Source organism: Macrotis lagotis, chromosome X (genome assembly GCF_037893015.1).
Source record: "Macrotis lagotis isolate mMagLag1 chromosome X, bilby.v1.9.chrom.fasta, whole genome shotgun sequence".
NCBI lineage: Eukaryota > Metazoa > Chordata > Mammalia > Peramelemorphia > Peramelidae > Macrotis > Macrotis lagotis.
The window spans coordinates 522,689,730-522,704,766 of NC_133666.1; the positions used below are offsets into that span (position 1 = coordinate 522,689,730).

Here is a 15,037-nt window from a genome sequence, read left to right on the forward strand (position 1 = left end):
GACACTATAGGCATCTTGCAGCTGAAGATCCAGGATAAACAAATGCTCTTTTACCAATCTCTCCTGTGCATCTTAGGATATTTAGATATTAAATATTATAAATAATCTCCTGTTTTATTTATCAAACATATCTAGTAACTGAAATTTTCCTCAACCACAAAGAGTTAGGGGTTGGCTACAGATAAATATAAATGAAAATTTATAAATGTCTTCCTAAACTTTAGCAATTTTCCCAACAGAGATAAGCGTTAGAAAGTAAGGGTGGGTAGGGGTTAAAGTAATTATACATTTTTATCTAAAATAAATTTCTTAAAACTAAAGAGGAGGGAGTGATGTGGACCTGGAAGGTCATTCTATTTCCAACAGGTTTGAAAAGAACTAGTTACAGTAACAGGAATTTATACTTTGCTATGAGAAATCCCACCATGCCTATCATTTACATGGGCAATTCCAGAGGAGAGGGGGTTACTACAGTTTCCCCTCCAATAAGAACAGTCATTTTATTATCCTTTTTGCAAGTCTATGACCTGATATGTTTTGAAGTTAATATAATGTAATAGATAGGTTTTATTTGTTCTAAAATTGGTACTTTTTTATGTGATGTGTGTTGGGATAACTTAAATTTATACTAAATCAATTTATCTATATATTTTCTTTTATCAGTAATAATATAACATCCAAAATTTTGTAGCATACCTTGTGAAACTTGAGGAACACTAGTGTACTGTGACATACTCTTTGAGAACCATTGTATTAAGTAAGGATACAAAGACAAAAATAAAACAATTTCTACTGACAAGAAAATGCATTCAGGATTATCTTGATGCAGGGAGTTATGGACATAGGAGGTATGATTGGAAATAAATTTTGTGATCTTTTACACTGTTAAATTCTGTCTGAATGGAGAATATATAGAAGGAAATATATCTATATGTAGAAGAAATGTCTGTCTTGTTTAAAGAGTTATCTGTGTCTGTCTGAGGACTCCCTTGACTGCATAGACCCTGATTAGATGTGAATTGACTCCTTTTGTTCAAAGTGACCTCAATGTTAGATGTAGATTCACCAAGCTGGGAGTAGCCTCAGCTCATTCTCCCTCCTCCAGTTTCCTACTTCTAGTCTTTATCTGACCTTGGCCATGTTGTTTTTGATGGGACAAGTTTATGCAAGCATGACAATCATCATCTGGTCACTGCACCTTGGGACAGGAAAGACCAGCATGTAGCTTGCCTATTGGAAAATACTTAGAGCCAGTGTCCCAAGTGTCACCCTTGTCCAGTCCCCTAGAAAAGTGTATTTAAGTCAGGGACCTGGAAGAGAAACTCTTTTCTTCTTCCTATTTTCACCCTGCAAGGATTGTGATTTCTCTCTTCCTCTTTCTAAGCTGGTGCCATGTGTTCCTGGGCTGGTGAACCATGAGCCTCTCTGCCTTGTGGCTGGACTCCTTGAGTCTAAGCTAGCCCTTCTAGCTGTCTCTCCTTTCCCTCTCACACTCAGTTCAGCCAGGTCTTCAGGTTGCTTCCCTTTTCACTCTTTCTCCCTCAGGTACCTCGCCTAATATTTTGTTATCCAACCTGTCTTCAAGCAGCTTACTGACTCTTCAAGAGAAAAGTTTTAATCTGTAAACTTGGTAGGCTAGTATAATAAATCCTGAATGGTTTTAAAACTCCATGGCTAAAATGTGAACTGATTCACTTCCAATAACTCTCAAGCTTAAATGGGGTGAGCATTCACACCTGCAACAATCTGACTAGCAGGAAATTGTAACAGGCTCACCACAGGCTTGTTTTCCCTTCCCCTCCCCAGCTTCTTGCTGATTTGTGAGATGATATTGTACAGTCTTCAGTCATCCTTCTTTGAAATGTTTTGAAAATGTTTTTTTTATTATAAACTAGTGTTTCTCTTGACTACTATGGCTCATTACTAAGAAAGGAGATAACATAGTTACTGGCTAAGACAATTCTTGAATTCTTTTTGCTTCCTCATTGTGGCAAATATTTTGTATCATCAATTAAATATTTCTAAGAAATGATGATAAGCCAATATCGTTACTTTGGTCCATTTTCCACTTTCCAGAGCCATCAGTTGCTTCCTTGGGTCAGTTTAGGGGTGCTATAGGAACAGTTAGGAGACTACACAAATCATTCTCCATTCTCCCTAAATGGAGGATGACCACCAGATGATTTAAGTATTACCTCTTCCAAAGAACAGTTTGGAAATGAAGAAGAGGGAGCCTCAAAGGCCCCCCTCTTAGATACAGACTTAGTTGAGTTTAGCACTATAAGTAATCCTAACTAATCCATTTAAGAGATGATTAACCCAGACCAGACTTCTGAGTCATTCTCACTGCTCCCAGTGAAAAACAGTTCAATGGAATATCCCATGAGTGTTCTCTCTCCCTCTAATATTACACAAACAAGGCATACCTGTGTAAGAATAGAACCAATAAGGCAGATCCTAAGTAAGGGGCACAGACTCATAGACCAGATAAGAAAAAACTGGATTGCTAGAGTATTGGAGAGAGGTTTTCCTGAGAGCAAAAGCATCAACAAATTTGCCAGGCTTTTCTAATAAAGTAACTTGCTTAGTCAATCACATGATGGGTATTTTACAGCTAGGAGTAGGGAGGAAGACAATTAGTCTTTATTTATGGCCTAGGATTCACCTTGGTGTCCTCAATGCCTGACCAAGCTCAAAGGGGAACAAAATGTTTTGCCCATCCCCAGGGGTAAGTCTTCACATTCTTAGGGTAGGAATTTATTCTAGGAAAAGACTGAAATCTAGGTTCCCACATTCTCCAACTCAAGGAGGCAGAGGATGTTTAGCCTCAAGGATCTAAGCTGGAGAAAAGGAAAGCAACCTCAAAGCAACAGAAAGCAACTGGTCCAAGAGTGAGGAGGGAAATCAAAGACAAGCTACTAAGAATTAAAGGAAAAAACTTAAGGACAAAAAAGAGAGCTAGCTAGAGCAAGGAAATCAACAGAAATAGAAAGAAAATGATACAAATTCAAAAGAAGGTCAATAAATATATCATAAAAAAGAATAATCTGAATTGAAAAAGAATTTTATGAACTCACTAAGATCATTGAACATCAAGAAACTCCAGAATACTACAAAGAAACAAATAAAAGATATCAGGAGGGAATTATTTCAGAAATTAAAGCATAAAAGAGAATTATTAAAAGATTAAATAATTTAGAAGACATGATAACTAATTACTTCAAAGTAACAAAGGCTTTGAAAAAGTGACTGGCAGAAAATACAGAAGTAGAAAAAATGAGCAGAAGAAAAGAGTCATCTTTAGTAGAATTTGTGAAGTTCAACCAGTGTGGTGAGAAAGTTAGATGTTAGATGTATGGTTAAAAAAAAGTATTTTAATTCAGAGATCCCACTCCTGACCTAAGTAGGTCAATGACATAAAAATATTTCCATATATATCTATGTATATAAATATATAATATATGCCCCTAGTAGATAAATGACATAAAAATTATTCCATATATACTATATATGTGTATATATATATATATATATATATATATATATATATATATACATACATATATATATAACAGCAATTTTGTGGTCAAAAAGAACTGAAAATATAGGGAGTACCATTCATTATGGAATATATAAAAACTCCACAACACTAAACACTAAAAACAAAAAGTATTAATAAAACTTTTAAAAGCAAAATAAAAATAATATCTAATTATAGGGCCTTTTAAGACAAGGGTCAGGGAAGCAGAGTTTAATGGCTAGTAGGAGGATGGAGAAGTAACAAGGATTGTTTATATGTGGAGGAGTAGCTGGGAGAAAGGGTTCCCAGTTCAGAGGACAATTAGTTTCATTTTGTTTTCAGTTTATTGCTGCCTCAAGTGTTACTATTAATAATTTCCTAGACAAGTATCATTGACCTCCCTCAGGGATATGACCAGTAGTGGGTAACAAAGTCAAAGGTATAGTTGCGGATTTTTTAGGCTTTTAGAGGCAAATTGATTTGCCAATGGACTCCTGCATCCTTGCAGCTGTTGCTTCTCCTCTGAAGTATGCCAGCATGCTCATGCTTTCTCTTTTCCAATAGGTCTCTGTCCTTTTGGGATGGGTATAGCTTTTACTTCCTGTTTACATTCCTGTTGTTTATCTTCTGCCATGGCAACTGCCTGTGCTATTTTAGACTTCTGGGTAGAGTGTGTATTTTATCATGGATGAATAATCTGTTGTCTGGGTTTGGTATGTTACTGTCTGGGTATGGTATGTGTTTTATCATAGATGAGTAGTCTATTGTTTGCAGGTCTGTGAAAGGGAGCTTTCAACCCTGTATGATGATAATAAGCTAGCATTTATTTGGCTAAGGTTTACAGAGTTATAAATGCAACATTTCATTTGATCCTAACAACAATGGTGTTATTATTTACATTTTGCAAATAAGGGAACTAGGCAGATGGGGTCACATTGTTAAGAAGTGTCTGAGGCTAGATTTGAACTTGGATCTTCCTAATGCCTACACTAGGACCTTAACCACTCAACCTCAACCTAATGTTACAGACAATAATCTATTTATAAAGCTGCAAATCATATTCTGATCCTTATTTATGTCCATCGTTCATTTTTATGTAGATATAATATATATAAATATATACATGTGTGTATTTTATATTGATGACTTTTATTTTGAGTTATTGTATTAGAAAATCTTTGTATTAGAAAATCTACATTTGTAATACTTATAAATTATGCATCATATTCATCCTTTTTTTCTTAATCATTTCCTGATTGTTGGACACTGATATAATAATTTTTTTTTAAGAATTGAAAGGAACCTTGGGGGCGGCTAGGTGGTGCAGTGGATAGAGCACCGGCCTTGGAGTCAGGAGTACCTGGGTTCAAATCCAATCTCAGACACTTAATAATTACCTAGCTGTGTGGCCTTGGCCAAGCCACTTAACCCCATTGCCTTGAAAAATCTTAAAAAAAAAAATGTGATCTACCTGTGACAGAGCTGGTGGTGTTGGAGCAGAGAAAAACCGACATATTCTAGAATTGAAAGGAAACTAAGTAATCATCTAGTCCAATTCATTTTTGGGAGGGTCCAGAACTATGGTTTCATGGTTCTAAGGAGCTTCTCATGAAAAATTACCTTGATCAATTACTGAACAGTATGTCCCTTCTGATTTATATTTTTAGAGAATTACCTGGGGCATGGAATATAGGTAACATAGTCTGCTGTTAAGAATGAGAATTCATGGGGTGGCTAGGTGGCGCAGTGGATAGAGCACCGGCCTTGGAGTCAGGAGTACCTGAGTTCAACTTCGACTCAGACACTTAATAATTACCTAGCTGTGTGGCCTTGGGCAAGCCACTTAACCCCATTTGCCTAGCAAAAAAAACCTTAAAAAAAAAGAATGAGAATTCATATCCTATCTCTTTATGTTAACTACTTTTGTGACCTTGGACAGATCAATTAACGTCCTCATCTGTAAAGTTTCAATTCCTCATCCGTAAAGTGACTAGGTCATCTCTGTGTCCCTTTCAGCTTTAGAGTGATTATCTTACTGATGAGGTCAATTAATGGGTCCCCTCCCCAACATTTAGATCTGTTCTATATATCCTTCCTGGGTCCTTGCTAGAACTGGATATTCTAGATATGACTTAATTACTGGCTCTGCAGTCCCTACCTCTGCCTTTTTGCCCGAGGTCATTTTTGTCCTTTGCCCATTATCAGTGCTCACTGCTTAGGGTCATCTTTGTCCTTGAACTTTTATGTGAAGATGGGGCCTAGTGTGCTTAGAAATTTAATCACTTATTAGTACTTGCAGTACTCTTTGATATTCAAAGTTCTTCTTACAAGCACATTTATACTTTAATTATAAGTTCTCTCCCTTCTAACTGTCCCTTAGTGGTGCCCACTTCAAACAGATATTATCTGAGATTATTTCTTCTCTCTTCTTCCTTCTTTTTTTCCTATATAATGTCAGATGCCTCTTTGCTAGAGTCTCAATCCACTGTGCCATTACAGTACTCAATAAAATGTCAGCTTGCCAAGGAATAAGCCTACATCTTGTGAATTCTTTCTCAGACATCCAACTCAGAACACCAATATTTTTGAGTTATGAATCTCAATACTATGACTTGCCCAGGGTCAAACAGCCATTATGTGATAGAAGCAGTTTCTTAACCCAGATCTTCATTGAATCAAAGGTCAGTCCCTTAACCACTAATGCATGTTGCATCTCAGCACTTTGGACTTTATAGTTTTCTTTTCCATAATTCTTTCAAGTAGGTAGGTAAAAGTATTATTAATTCCATTTTACAAATGAAAAAAATAAGGTCTAGAGATTCCTCAGCGTCACCAAACAATAAAGTGATAGAGGGTAGAACTCAAAGAATTATAGAAGCTCAGAATGTTAAGAGTTTTCAGGGATTGTTTAATCCAATCTGCACATCCTTCATCAAATGGTTCTCCAGAATTTGCTTTAAGGGTGCTAGGATTAGAGAAATACATTGTCTCTCAAAACAGTCCAAATTTGTCACTTTTGGACACCTCCTAAATTATTTTAAGCCAACATGATAAAGATGACAGCACTACTCAAATTAATTTGGGATATTTTGTTGAATTAGATAAAGGAATAATGAATATATACATATATTCCAATGAATATATAGTTTGTGTATATATGATATATAGTATATATATAAGAATATTAAGTATGTGTGTATGTGTAAATGAAAACAAATTCTTGAGGGGAAAAAGAGGGTCTGTGTTGAAAAGGACATATAGCCTTCCAAGTTTCTGTGTAGAGTTATCAAAGATCCTGAGATTCTACATTCTTACATTCTTCCAGTTCTTTCCTCATCCCATGCCTGGCAAAAATCTTATCTTTTGTTTCCCTATCCTTGAAATCAAAACTGATGCTTGCTTGGATGTATATGATTTTTTCCCCTGGTACCTCTTCCCAATTTTTCACCTCTGTCCATCTTTGCACTTCTGCAACCATCCATTGTCCTCATCCTCCTCCATCTCTGATTCCAATCAAAGGAATTGCCACAAAATTAATAATGAGTTTCTCTTCATGTTAGGTGCTTCATCTTGTATTTTCTTGAGTTCATGGAAATTTGACTCCTTTCAGAGGATACTGAATTCTTGCCCACATTGTCTTAGTACTTGGTGCTCTTTCTCTCATACTCCCCAATCCTTACCCCTACCACCACACTAAACCAGAGGGAAAAGTGGTTATACTTCTTGCTCCTTGCTGCTGTTTCCAATTCTGCCCTTAATTAGCTTAATCCTCTCTTAATTATGTTATTCTCTGTAGCAGATGTTAACACAAGAACTGTAATTATCTTGAACCTTAAAAATATCTTCACTTGACCCTTCTATTGTTGATAATAAGCTTTTTTGTTGATCAAAATGCTGCACAAAAGTAATGGGTTTTACAATTGACAAATGGAAATACTAAAGTCAGATATGTGAGTTAGGTAGGTGAACAATGACTTTACCTCAGTTTACCTTCTGTTACCTAAGTGTAAGAATGAGAAGAGGTTTTGCAATTAAATCAAATTATCCCTTCCTATTTAAAATGTGTCAAGAAGTTAAGCCTTAGGTGAGAATTAATTATAGGCTTAATAGTAAGGGGAAAAGTCCTTGATCTACTGGAGTATCCTTACACAGAATGTGTATTTGGATTGACTGAAAACCACTGGTCATGCTTTGATTAGATTATAAAATATCAAGTCACTCAGATCCCAAGAGATAGTGAAATTGGCAGAGGAGAGGAGAGAACAATCCAGTTAAACCCTTGATTCAGAAAGAATAGCTGGAGTGGGGAGGTAATTAAGGGGAGAAAGAAGAGTGCCTTGGTCTTCTCTTTACCCTCTTGGACAAAAAAAGTTTTAAAGGGTCCAGAGAATTTTAAACTTATAATCTTTCGGGGCAGCTAGGTGGCACAGTGGATAAAGCACCGGCCCTGGTGTCAGGAGTACCTGGGTTCAAATCTGGTCTCAGACATTTAATAATTACCTAGCCGTGTGGCCTTGGGCAAGCCACTTAACCCCATTTGCCTTGCAAAAAAAAACCCTAAAAAAAACCAACTTATAATCTTTCTTTTGGTATTTTATTAGCCTCTGGAATAGCTGACTGCAGGGCGCATCAGGTACAAAGGAAAGAGAAAGACTGGATATAAGACCAAGCTTCAAAAAGGAGCTCAGTAGGAAAAAAATCTACACTAGACCTGAACGATATTAAAATTTCAAGGACAACTGCTGATAAAACAAGAAATTCGTCAAGTACTTAGCACATGACCTGGCCTAAAATGGGTACCATATAAATGCTAGCTTTTATTATATTTTTATTTTTACTACTATCCCCATCATCATCAGCACCAGCATCAGCATCACTACCACCACCACCATCACCACTGTTACCACCTCCTTTACCACCACCATCACTATCTCCTCTACACCACCACTACCACCACCACCACCACCACCACCACCACCACCACTTCCACTACTATACTTCAGGAAGTGTGCTGCTACTTTACCATATTATATATGCTCTAAATTTAAACCAACTTTTAAACAAAATTTTATGCTGCTAAGAGAATGTCACAAACTATTGAGGATGTTTTATATAAACAGTACCAAATATCATATAATAGAAATATTCCCCTTTCTAAATGCTAATTAAGTCAGTAAGACTTACTGACTACTTGATATTAATGGATAATCATGGAGGGAAGCACACTGCTAGGGACTTATGAGATATATGTTTGTTGTTAATCAGTCATTTCAATTGTATCCAACTCTTCATGACTTGGCTAAGATACTGAAGTGGTTTGCTATTTCCTTCTCCAGCTCATTTTACAGATGAGGAAACCAAGGCAAACAGGGGTAAGTGACTTGCCCAGGAGCACATTGCTAGTATCTAAAATCAGATTTGTATTCAGTAGATTTGTATCTACTTTGCTCCCATGTGCCCCAACATATACATGGCCAAAAAAATTAGAAAATCACTTCCCTAGACTCTTAGAGTGAACCTTAAAGCCCTGAGGGAATGTAGTAACCATTCCCTATGTACTCATTGTGAGTAAGAATTGAGAAAACTGAGTCCAAAGCCTGAAAAGGCTTGATAAATTTTGTTGAGTTTGTCAAATTCATTTGCACATTAAGCCACAAAAGGGGAAATGTTTAATCATAAACTGAAGTATGAAGTTTATGAAGGGGGCTCTACTCATACATAGAGATGGAAAAATCTCAATCTGGGGAAATTTTTGTTAGCTAAGATTTCAGCCATTTATATACTCACCATCTGGAGCTGAAATAGCCAGCAGGTGAAGTACAGGCTGAAGAAGTACAGCCAAAAAAATCTATCCTTAGGGAGCAATTGCTTCCAGATACAGTAGTTACCATGATACCTTCAGAGACCAATGGAAGGATGACTAGCAGAGACTACCATGCCCAGCAGCTATCATAAGACCAGTGGAGCAATTCCCAGAAGATATTATACAACCAGAAGTAATCAGCAGTAACATTATCAATGGGGAATCAGGACAGCACACATCACTAAGATGAAACACCTAGTTAGAAGGCATAGGGAGACAGCTTCCAGATGAGATTGATGGGCATTAATCTACCTAAAATGTGGGAGTTATGAGTTATACCTACACATGAATTCTCTCTCTGTATATGCCCTTTATGCACAATCTCTATACAAGTCTCCCTCAAATGATACTATATTTGTAGGAGAGTGTGCCCCAGGTTTATGAGGGAGAAAGAACTATTGTGATTTTTCTCACTATGCTACTTTATTAAATGCTTTTACTTTGAACTAATTGTTTTCTTTGAGTAAAAAGTAAACATCAGTAAGGACACTCGAACTATTGCTTTTGAGTAGATGTAGATTCAAAGAATACTTTGAATCTGGAATGGCTTATTCTAGAGGTCTCTTGCCTCATCTGAGAAAGGAGTGCTCAAGAAGCTACACTATTATTCCATATCCCTTCTCCCTTTCAAACTACTAAGGTTATCTTTACTTCCTCCATCTCCTTGATTTCCACTTCTCAAATTTCTTGCAATTAGACTTTTGACCCTATCACTCATCTGAAATGTTTATGTCCTAGCTAATAAATGACCTCCATGCTATTAAATCCATTAGTCTTTTCTGTGTTCTCATTCTCTTGGACTCCTCTATAGTTTTTGATGCTGTTGATCACTCTCTCTTCCTGTATATCTTGTTCTTCTATGACTTCTGTTATGCTACTTCTTTTGTTTGTACTTTTTTTAGCAGCACTCCAAGGGGTTTATTTCTCGCTGTAACAGACACCCATGGGTTGCAGCCCCAGCTTTGGAGCATGCTGTGCACTTATAGATCTCTAAGCACCTTAAAGGATGTGATTGGGGGAAGAGGAGAAGGAGGAGGAGATGGGGAGGCAGATGGGCTGTTTCCTAGAGCAGGAGGGTGGGGACTAGTTTCAAATACAACAGGCAAAAAGGAGATGAATCTTTGTGGAGGAGGGGCAAGCTCCAGTAAAAGGTTCAGGGACTTTTTAGGACAGGGATAGTGGGGCCCGGGCAACTCAGGCCAGAGCAATGGACCCCTCCCCTCCCCATGGGGCTTCTTGTGTTTTAAGAGGTCAGTGACCTGCACCTCTCCAATCCCCACTGTGGCCTGAGCAGGAACCTCCTGGGCCCCTCACCTGACTAGGTGAAAGGTGAGTCAGTACACAAAGAGGGACTGCGCAGAGGTGATAGCCATCATCAAGTACTTTCATAGTTGGTTCTATCTCACACCAGGATGTCTTCAGTTGCCACTTATGAGAGGATTTTCAGTCGAAGGGCTTGGATAATGAAGATGAAAATAGCCCACACAACACTAGTTGGGCACTAAGTAGTAGCCAGTCCTTCCAAAGAGCAGGTCAGTCACAACCCCAACAATTATCCCTACATAACTGTACCTGAGAAAGCCAGCAAGTCAATCGTGGTGAGGTCTATGTTGATAGTGATCAGGTAGAGGCTCAGCAGGTTAGCTAGCACTTCCACTTAGACCAAGGCTAAGTGGACCCAGGAGGTCTGGGGAGAACCTGTCCTGCATTCTCAGATCTAGCCAATAACCAGAATGTATGTGATGAAAGCCATAGCTGGAATGTAGAGGTTAGGGGCATTGATGTCAAATCTTGGGGCCACCAGCATAAACTGCTGATACTGTACCTCCCAGTCCTGGAGCAGATAGGGAAACACCAAGAGTCCTAGTTGCTTCCCCACACACATGGTGTCAACAGCAGTAATACTAAAGCTTGGTAACAGGAACAAAGTGGTCAATGTTCTTCTCCTTGCCACGAGTAGCCAGGTTGCTCTCATAGGCCATTGACTTGTTAGACACTGGGTCAGTGAGGAAGGCTGGCTGTGGGGGGAAGGGTAGCCCCCGGGTCTGGTGGGCTAGATAACTCCCAGGTCCATGGGTTGAGCGCATGTCATGGAAGAGCTGGTGGAGGTCAATTAAGCCAGACTCTTGCCATGGGCACCCTCCTTTTCACAGGGGGCTAAGCACTCCCCACTGTTAGGCTCCAGCTGTAATCTGGAGTAGGAGAGTCTAACTGGCTCCAGTGGATGCTGAAAAGGCCTTACTGTCTTTCTTATACTTCTAATTCATTCTCCATTGTTAGATTAACATTCTCCTGTCACCCTCTAAGTTTGGGTGTCCTCTAGTGGTCTCTTCTTGTCCTTGGGGATCTCATCAATTTCTATGGGTACAATGATCAAAGGTCATTGATTAAAGCAACGATCTTGATAGAAATATCAAGATAACTCCCAAGTGTATTTCCCAACCCTAATGTCTCCTGAACTTCAACCTCACAATACCCAGGCATCTCCACTCCTGAGGGTATCATAAATTCCACATTTGAAAAGGAACTGATTATATTTTCCCCAAATCCCATCTGTCCTCTAAATTTCCCTATTCATGTTAATAGCATCCCCATCCTTTGAATCACCCAGATTTGCAACTCTAGAGTCATCTTTGATGACTATCCATCAACTATCATATACAGACAGTTGCCATGTCTTACTGATCCTAACTCCATGTCTTTTCAATTCATCACTTCTCTAAGCATGCTGTTTTTACAAGTTATATAATTATAATTATATAATTATCTCTTGCCCATTCTATTATAATAAGCTCTAAATTGCTTTTCCTTTTTTCAGTTTCCAATTCTCCAATATATTTTCCACAGTACTTTTATCACTTGTTATCTACTTTTATCTGCTTGTTTTAAAGTGGATATTCCTTAAACACAATTCTGACCATGTCAGCTGCTCCCACACATATTCAACAATCTTTAATAACTCTATATTATCTCTAAGATAAACACATAACCTCATCAGTCTGATATAATCCAAAATCTGACTCCCACCTAGATTTTAAGTCTTATTTCAATTAATTCCATTTCATTCCTTCTCCATTACAGTTAAACTGTCTACCAATACTCAACATCCCATCTTTGATCTCTGTGTTTTTGCCCAGGTCATCACCAATATCTAGAGTACACTACTTGCTCACTTTGACCCTTTGGAATCTCCAGATTCTTTTAAAGGAGAAATGCTACATAGTTGTTAGCACTCTCCCTCTTGAAATTCCTTTGTACTTCTTGTTTAAATGTATCCCTTTAGTAAAATGTAAGCATCTTGAAGGCAAGACCTATTTCATTTGTTTTTAATCTTGTTTTGTGAACCTCCTGCACAGAATCTTACATATAATTATTGTTGTTTAATCATGTCCAGTTCTGGAAAATTTTACAAGAAGGGTTTGCAGTTCCTTATTCAGAATTTCCCTGTTTTACAAATGAGGAACAAAGGCAAATATTAGTTGCCTCATCTCTTTTTGTAAAATTTTCCTTTTCCTTTTCTTTTTGTTCAATCCCATGGTTCAACATTCATTTGCAGACTTTTGAATTCCACATTTTTCTGCTACCCTCCCTTCCCTCTCCCCTCCCCATGACAGCAATCTGATATAAATTGTACATGTATAATCATGTTTAACATATTTCCATATTAGTCATGTTGATCTCATCTTTTTCTTACTCAGCCTTAATCACTGAATGGGCATTTTCTCACTCAAACTGAGACCTGTTAAAGACTCTAGATTAAAAAAAGACCAAAGCTACCCTCTGCATCTGGTATGATATCACCTCCCTGATGTCATGTTCTTCTTCAAGAACAAAGGACAAACAACAACAGATTTGAACTAGGATCTTCCTGACTCCAGGCCTCATATTCTATAAACTGTATTACCTTAGCTGTCTTTTACATGTAATACCTGACATGAAAACTTAACCAATGTTTGTTCACTTCAATTGAATCAAAAGATGGATTTTCATTCATCTTTTATTACAGCCAAGTTTCTTGTAAAATGATGTCAATCATTTGGGTTCATTATAAAAGGAACTCCTCTATTAGTTGAAGGAACAACTGCCATTGTTCTATTTAACTGTTACTTCTTTTTTGCTTTTGGGTTAATTTAAAGCAAGTCTAGCACCGGCAATTCCTTCAGCAATATCAACTCTTGAGTAATTGGAGAGGGAATTCATATTTAGATAATGAATAGTTAAACAGTTAAATAGAAATTCTGATTCTTAGCATCCCCTGCTGCCTTTTCTACTACTCTGCCACCTTCACTGCTGGGAGAGAATCATACTGAGTTGAGATCTATTTTGTATTTTTCATTGTTTCATGAGTTGCCATGGGCAGCAAATTAATTACCTAAATACCAGTCTACTACTGGTGGTGAGCTTGTTCATACTTAACCAGGCCATTACAGTAAATAAAATCTGTTACCTGAAACCATTCTAGCATGGAGAATCAGAACTTTATTTCTGCTGTCATAATTTTTTAGAATTCAGGATCATCTTCCTACCATCATAAGGCATCACCATAGAATGCTGAAGAAATTATTAGACATAGAATAAATGAACTTTGCTGTAGAAGAATAATGATCTTTTACACAAACAAAGCAATGCATCCAGAATAAAAGGGAAAGAAATAGATTATGGGGGATAAAGCCTTTACTCGAGTGTTTTTTTTTAATCTTTTTATTTATTTAAAGGAATGATGACTTGCTCAAGGTCACATACCTAGGCAATTATTAAGTGTTTGAGGGCAGATTTGAATTCAGATCCTCCTGACTCCAGGGTGATAAGCTATCCACTGCACCACCTAGCTGCCCCAACTCTGAGTATTTCTAATAATGTTTTAACATAAAAAATCTATAATGAATTGCCAAAATTTTCCAAGTTGTAATTTCTCAGTAGTCAAAGCAATAGTTTTGAAAAGCAACACAAATTTTCAAGAAATACTTGAAAAATTGTTTGAATCCTTTGAAAATTAGAGAAATATAGATTAAAACAACACTTAGGTACTACTTTCTACTTACTAATTTGGGAAAGATAGGTAAAAACAATAAAATTCAATGCTAGTTGACTTGTAGAGAAACATTAGCAAATGACCCTGAATTACACTAGTGATGAGATTGTGTATTGATGCAATCTTTTTCAAAAGCAATAAGAAATTATATAATAAGAACTACAAATCTGTTTTCCAATGACTCAGTAATCCCATTAATTAGACTGTACCCAAAGAATATTGCTGAAAAGTTTTTTTTAATATACTTGTATAAAAAAATGTTCTGGCAAGCATTATTCTTATAAACAAAAAATTAAACAAAACAAATTCTAGTATCTCTATGTGTTATTATGCTATAAAAGATGGACAAATATAAAGAATACAAATTAATACAGGGAAAGAAAAACATTAATAATCTTGTTGATTACAACCATATAAATGAAATCTAGAAAAAATGTATAGAAGAAAAAATTCAAAAAGGGATATGGACAACAAGCATTACATTCAATGGGGAGAGGCTAGAGGCATTTCCAGTAAGATCAGGGGTGAAACAAGGATGCTCCCATTATCACCACTACTATTCAATATTAGAATTCAATATTAGAAATGTTAGCTTCAGCCATAAGAGAAGAAAAAGAAAGTG

At 37.1% G+C, this 15,037-nt stretch overlaps 1 pseudogene; it reads right to left on the reverse strand.

Annotated features, from left to right (window-relative positions):
- Positions 1 to 10,693: 10,693 nt before the first annotated feature.
- On the reverse strand, positions 10,694 to 13,840 carry LOC141499327 (protein YIF1B pseudogene; annotated as a pseudogene).
- Between the last annotated feature and the right edge of the window lie 1,197 nt (positions 13,841 to 15,037).